This window comes from Mesocricetus auratus, unplaced genomic scaffold (genome assembly GCF_017639785.1).
Source record: "Mesocricetus auratus isolate SY011 unplaced genomic scaffold, BCM_Maur_2.0 Super-Scaffold_100021, whole genome shotgun sequence".
NCBI lineage: Eukaryota > Metazoa > Chordata > Mammalia > Rodentia > Cricetidae > Mesocricetus > Mesocricetus auratus.
The window spans coordinates 33,513,297-33,520,097 of record NW_024429202.1 but is presented as its reverse complement, the minus strand read 5'-3'; the positions used below and the strand labels follow the sequence as shown (position 1 = coordinate 33,520,097).

General features: G+C 37.9%; 1 non-coding gene across 1 annotated transcript; it reads left to right on the top strand.

The window, feature by feature from the left end:
• Positions 1 to 6,095: 6,095 nt before the first annotated feature.
• On the top strand, positions 6,096 to 6,201 carry LOC121133401. Its single transcript, XR_005870228.1, has one exon. It is a non-coding gene; the product is annotated as a U6 spliceosomal RNA (small nuclear RNA).
• Positions 6,202 to 6,801: the final 600 nt, after the last annotated feature.

Sequence of the window (6,801 nt, the reverse complement as noted above, 5' to 3'; positions counted from 1 at the left end):
GTGAACCAAGATCGAGAATCTCTGACTTAAGGGAACTGAAGTGGCCAGTGGTTACTATATCAACATATTGAACATGTTTGAATAGGGTCACATGCCTATAATGCATAAAATTCCATTATTTATAAATTTCCCAGTATGTGGTATTCATTCATAGCTCTCAGAAACTGCCTTAAGACAACCTGTATTTTCAGATTCTAGTTTGTCACTAACTTAAAGTTGTTCAGAATGGAGAGTCCTCAAGTCATAGAGAAAACAGTTGGCTCAAATCACATAAGTGATAACCTATGGATATTTTGAGAAATAAATGTGAAATAATAATACTGGTATGCAAAAATCTCAAATTCTTTCAAATTTCATATCTTCCTGAGTAATCAAACAGCTGTGCTGATACAACTACATCAAAACTTGGGTTACCGAAAATAAGCATCCATCAGAATCAATCCTGAGTTTGTTAGCTTTTTTAGACCTCTTTAGATTAAACTATGGCCAGCCTACCCAAGCCTCAGTTGCCCTGCTGCCCCTACTTCCTCCCTGAGGCAAGTTGCCAGGCCTGCTTCAATACCCAGAGACTGCTGATGGAGAGAACTCTGACCCAAAGACACCAATGAGGAAAGGACATACAGCAGAGTCAGCTGCCTGAGCCAGTAGGACATTGAGAGGGGGTATAAAGGCAGGCCTAACTTACTTAATAAACGAGTCTGCAGCATGCCTGAGTCATTGGTGCTGCATCTTCTCACCCCTCCCCCAAAGGATGTCCAAGCAGAATAATCCTCAACAGACCCCAACTTTAGTATCTGTGGTTCTGAGGGCTAAGGGTTGAGCACAACAGTTTGCATTTTGAGTTTGTCCTGTAACAGTTACTCATCTAGAGGTTACTTTCAGAGGACACTGTGTGACTCATTTTGGACCTTCACAATAGCTGCTTGTAGATTATTCTCCTTTGAGTTATCTTATTTCTCAACAGTAGCATTCCAGAAAGTTCTACTGTCAAAAAAAGTTATAGATACACTGAATCCTCATGTCTGTCCTGCTGGGCTACTCTACTACAGTCTTCCTTCTTGTATTTTTTTTTCATATGGTGACTGAAGTTCCCAAGAACCATCAGTTGCTCTTCTCAGTTCATTTCACAAGAACTGATTTACATGTGGTTAGTCTTCCAACAGCTCTTGTATTAGACTCTTGGTCTCAGTGAGGTAATGTTAAAGGTGGGGCTTAATGGAATGCAATTAGGACATTTGAACATTGCCTTCAGGAAACATTTATGCAGTTCCCACATGATTTGTCAGTCTTCTCAAAAATCAGTCACTATAAGCTATAAAATACCCTGTGTGTGGTCTGTGGATATTATAGTTTGAAAGGTCATTCTCCCTTTTGTGCATATTTCTACCATGATAACTTTGGACATGTGATGACAAGCAGAGAGATCATTCCAGATCCAGCAATATACTATTGGTAAAGTCAACCTCAAAATTGTAAGCTAAGTAAACCTCTTTTCATAACAAAGAATCCAGCTCCTATGATTTTGTTACAGCAATGATAAATTGACTGATACATTCAATAGGCTTGATTTGACCAGATACTCATTCAACCATACAAAGGTATAGCTCTTGGATAAAGAACAGCAGCTTTAGAACTTGAGAGAACATTTTAAGAATGCAGGCCGTATCCAAGGCTAGATTCAGAAACTCAGTGGTAAGGTTCAGCACTCTGTGTGGTTTTTGTTTTTGCATTTTGAGGAGGGTGCAAATGTGGTTGCTAAACAATGAAGTCGACAAAGCAGCCACACAATAATCATGTTTAATGTTCAGTAAACCTTGTTTTCCTTTATCTTACTTCACAGGCCACATCAGATTGATGATAAAAGTTATAGAAACAAAATCATATAAGCACCCTCCATCGATTTATACATCTTCTAACTTCAACTTGTACAGGCCCTAATTGCCTAAAATGAGTTATCTAAAATATATATAATAAAATATATATAATAAAATATATATAATAGATATATCTTTGAGGCCATTACTCCCTTATTAGCAAATTTCCATATAGTGCATGGTTGAAACCTTATATAAACATCCTGCTTTGGTTCATGATTGTGAAATCCACAGGGTCACATTGGCGATGAAATACTCTACAACATCCATGGCCATGAACATCTGGTGTGCAATTTCACATAAACACATTTGACTTTGATGAAACTGAAACTGAAATTTAAACAAAATGGTGTTAGGGTTGAATCCCAAAAGGGAAAGAAAGCAACTTGGGTTTCTGTTTTTCCTTTTTTTTGAAACCCAGGTGCACATTAAAGTTAATGCCAGGACACACACTTGTGTCATTTGGCTTCAGAATACATTTTCCTATCTAAAGGTATCAAACTGGCTACATCAAAATAACTGCAGGTCTCAAGCAGAGATGAGTAAACCCAAACGTCCAATTGAACAAAAGGAAAGGAAGTGGCCTGGGCAGCTAGTCACATGCCTCACTTTAGCAGAACCTTCAACTTGATGTCAATGGAAACACAAAAGGATGGCATTGTCTTCTCCTTCATATTGAATTACTTAGTCAATAAATTGGGGAACCCATTCAGAGAGATGTCTATCTCAGATGCTGTAGGAAAACCAGATGCCAACAACATCTTTTCCTCTTTTTTCTTATAAAATAGCTTTTTTTAATTTAAAAAAATGATGGTATATATGTCTCTTTGGGATGCTTTAGTCTATTATTCAAGAATGAAATAATGTGAGGAGGTTCTTTGAGATGCACTTTTTTTCTAAAAGGATGTATCTTCAATTATAAATTTTTCATAAGTGAATGAACCATACATCCGAGAATGACTTTTCAGGATTTATGCCGTAAGTGGTTTTAAACTCAGAGTAGGAGCTACAGCAGAGCCTTGGTGCTGAAGAACATGTGCTGCTTTTGCAGAGGACTGGAGTTCATTTCCTGGCACCCTTATCTGATGACTCAGAACTGCGGGTAACTCCAGCTCTTAGTAGATACAATGCCTCTGAATTCTGAGGGAATCTATATGATTGTATTCCCTGCACACTCAGATACCTCCACACAAACACATATGCCTACATTCAAATATAAAACTACAAACCAGTACTCTTAGCAAAAGTAAAGGAAGGCAACTAAAACAGTGAATAAATCATTAGAATAATGCCTCCTCTATTGGCATGGTGCCAAGGATAATACCCATGGCCAATCTCCATGCAAAGCGAGCACCTCACTGTCTTTCATGTCTAACCCTTGGGTTTTTGAGATTCATTGTGTATTTAAGGCTACTTTGGGATCCCTGGATCCTTGTTTGTTCACCTCCTGTGGACTAAAGTTTGAGGACCATGCTAGCCTGTCCACCTGGAATCATATCTTTAATTAATATTCTAACTCATGTTTTTGAACTTTGAAAATCCCACAAGACAATAATTTTTCAATCAAATTTTGAACCTTATATTTTACAGGGTAATGATACAATTCTCTCTGAACTTCATTTCCAATGTCTTTACTTCAAGGCTCCCTGCTCACCATTGCATCACCAAGGTTGAGGCGTCTGTTTACCACAAGCCTGAATGCCCCAAATGAAACTCAATGCCTTTCCCCCGACCTTCCTGGTCACAGATCTGATTTATATTCTAGTTCTTCAGTGTGAATTTTAAGTAGTCATCTAAAGAGTATTCCTGACACAATTCTCTGATTTACTTTCCATAAATGCTATATAGATGGTCACATTTTAAAAATAAATTCTACTTGAAAGCCACCTATTAAATCTGCACCTCATATTCATTCTCTATTATCTTCCATGAATCTTTTGTGATACATTCTCATTCTTTGTCATCTACTTCTTTTCTTTCCAACTCATTCTACTTTCGAACAGTCTCTTCCTTAAAATAAAATGTTTTCTGATTGCTTTGTTCCTCCAATCTTCCATTGGCATTGCAATGGTTTACAGAATAAAATTTTGTCGTGCTGTATATGCAGGGCTTCAAAACATGACAAAGTCTGTCTCAATATTGAGAGTAGCACTGGTTTTCGCTGATGAATATAAAGTATCCTTTGTTACCATGATCCTCTGTGGTTAAAAATACGTTATCACTTTGCGTTCAACTGTCACACTTCTTTGTTGCCTATTCCTCTTTTCCCCACTCAGGTACAATTTTGAACTCATCTGAGAAGCAGTTCTTGCTGACCCAGAATAGGATAGAGCTTGTTGTGGTGCTAAGGACTGGTCCCAGGGCCTCTTGAGCACAGGGCCATTGTAACATCTCTGAGCTACATCCCCAGCCACTAAGTCCCTGTCCAAACTCTATTCTAGGGTACTAAGTCACTTAATTGTTCTGCTCATCTTCCATGGGTTTCCTTCTAATTTCAAGTAACAAAGGAGAATATCAAAGCTCTCTTGATTTATGCAATGTTGTAGTTAGCTATGGCTCAGTAAAGAAAAATTGGCATTTCACATGAGAATTAGGTTCTGAAGACATCACATATTATTAATCAGAGATACTTAAAACATTGATTTAAATATTTTTTTAATTTCTCACACCCAGCCCTGGGGAGTTCATTGGGGACTTTAGGGAGGAAGGGAGCCCTATTGCCCATCGTTGGCAAATACCAGATAGGATTATGCCACTGAAGCTCGGGGGTTTGTTGGTTCAGCAGCCACACAGCCTATCCAGGCTGATAGCATCCCTGTTCCTGTCAGTCCTAAGGACTGATTGTGCAGATTTTCCATGGTTAAGAAAGCTGCAATATCCTTATGTCTACAGTCTGACCTACCCCACCCCTGAACATTGTTGGCTTATTGTTGTCAATAAACTGAAAGTGTACTGAATAAACGAATCAAGATTTTACCTATGAGAACAAAGAAATACAGCTGGAAGAGCATAGCTGGCAGAGTAGGGGTCAGAATGGAATGCCTGAGCAGTGCCGCCTAATGAAAACATTATGCACATGGCCTATTTACCAGTACATTGCTTTTATCTAAAACAGTTTGATATACTCTCTAATCTTTTGTACCGTGAGATTTTCTGTGAGATATGAAAAATTGAGTATTATTAAAATAATTTTGCAAATCAAATACTTGAGGCCCAGAAAGGTGGAGAAAAATGCTCAAGTTCAAATAACTGAAGGATTGGAATTTAGTCCTCTATTCATTTCTCTCTCGATTATTACACTGGAATTGGGGAAAGTGAAGATGAAAAAATGAGATGAATGTGTTGGAAGAACGAAGGTCAATGTAATATTTGGGATATGATAAACATAATCAGAGAGAGACAGCTTTCTATCGTTAAGTAAAGTGTGTGCGGTTAGGGGTACAAAGGATATTCTAATTAGTTGAAATAGATAAGTGAGCCTTTTAGAAAAACAGGCTTAGAGGAAGCAGTCCAGATATGGCTCTGTTTGTGAACAAGTGGCTAGTGACAAAGATCCTGAATGTTCTCTGATAACTCAGGCATTCATGAAAGAGCAGTATGGACAACTGAAAATAAGCAGTCCATGCAGAAGCAAGATGTCTTTTGTCAGAAGCATTTCTGGGTTTCTGAAGAAGACAAATTCTTTAGATACCTGTTCTTCCACTCCCTTTTCTATTTCCTTCTTTCAGAGAGTCCCCTACTCCAATGGAATCACAACTCTTACCTTTGGATAACTACTAGTAAACAAGATGGGTCAACAGGACCAGAACCAGGGTGTGGACCACCTTTTGCCTGCCCTCCTCAAGCAATTGCAGACTTGCCAGAGCAAGTGAACCCAGGCATGTTACAGGGGATTTGGGGCTCATGGATAGGTAGATCCTAGCTGAGAGTAGAAACATACTTCACCATACTCAGACTGACTCATGGTAGATAGAGCTTATCTTTTGGAACAACTTCCCTTCCCTTTAAATGTCTGTCAATGCATGTCAGTCTCAACACTTTTTCCATGTGAGAAGTCTAGCACAAGAAATGTGCCCCTCAGAAGCATGTCACAGTGAGGTATAAAGGTTCACAGTCACCTAAGTGGTGAGCAACGCTACAATGATCTAGAACAAATATTGTTCAACCCAACTTCTCAGTATAAGTTAGGCATATGTCCTGTGATTCCTAAACACGACAGAAGTGCTTGCTTTGGCAGCACTTATACTGAAATTGAAACGAAGCAGAGAAGGGTAGCAATTCCTTGTGCAAGGAGCACATGCAAACTCATGAAGTGCTTTATATTTAAAAAGCAAAAAACTCTATCAACTCCAAAGAGCTTTCATGCATATGGATTCTATCATTTAAAGTACTGGAAATTAAGGCTAAGATTTTACAACGTAATTATTAATTCACTTTGAATAATAACACATCCATGACACCTTTCACTTGTGTGGTAACTTAAAAAACTAGTTAATGTATTTCAAAACAAAATAGTCACTAAGGTGAAAAACATTAGTTTATATTTGAACATGTACATTTATTGTTTGGATTAATTAAAAGTGGGCGTGTGCAGATCTGTTGTGATAAATAAGATATGCTTGAAATATATGAGGAAATTTTAACTTCGCACACATGTTAAGATGAGCAGGTACCTCGAGGACCCTTTAAATTTTATCCCAGAATTTCCCAGAGCTTTTCGAAGGAAGCTTTGAGAATCCATATGAGAGTGTTTACATATATGACATTCAAGAGTTTTGTAGTCTTTTTAGATATTAAATTAGAACTCATGGAACCATGCATAAACTAAATATAATATTGTGTCTTGAAGTTTTAAGTTTTGACATATAGCCAGCATTTTCAGTACAGCAATCACTAGAAACTACACAAAGAAGGAATTTCCCTGAAT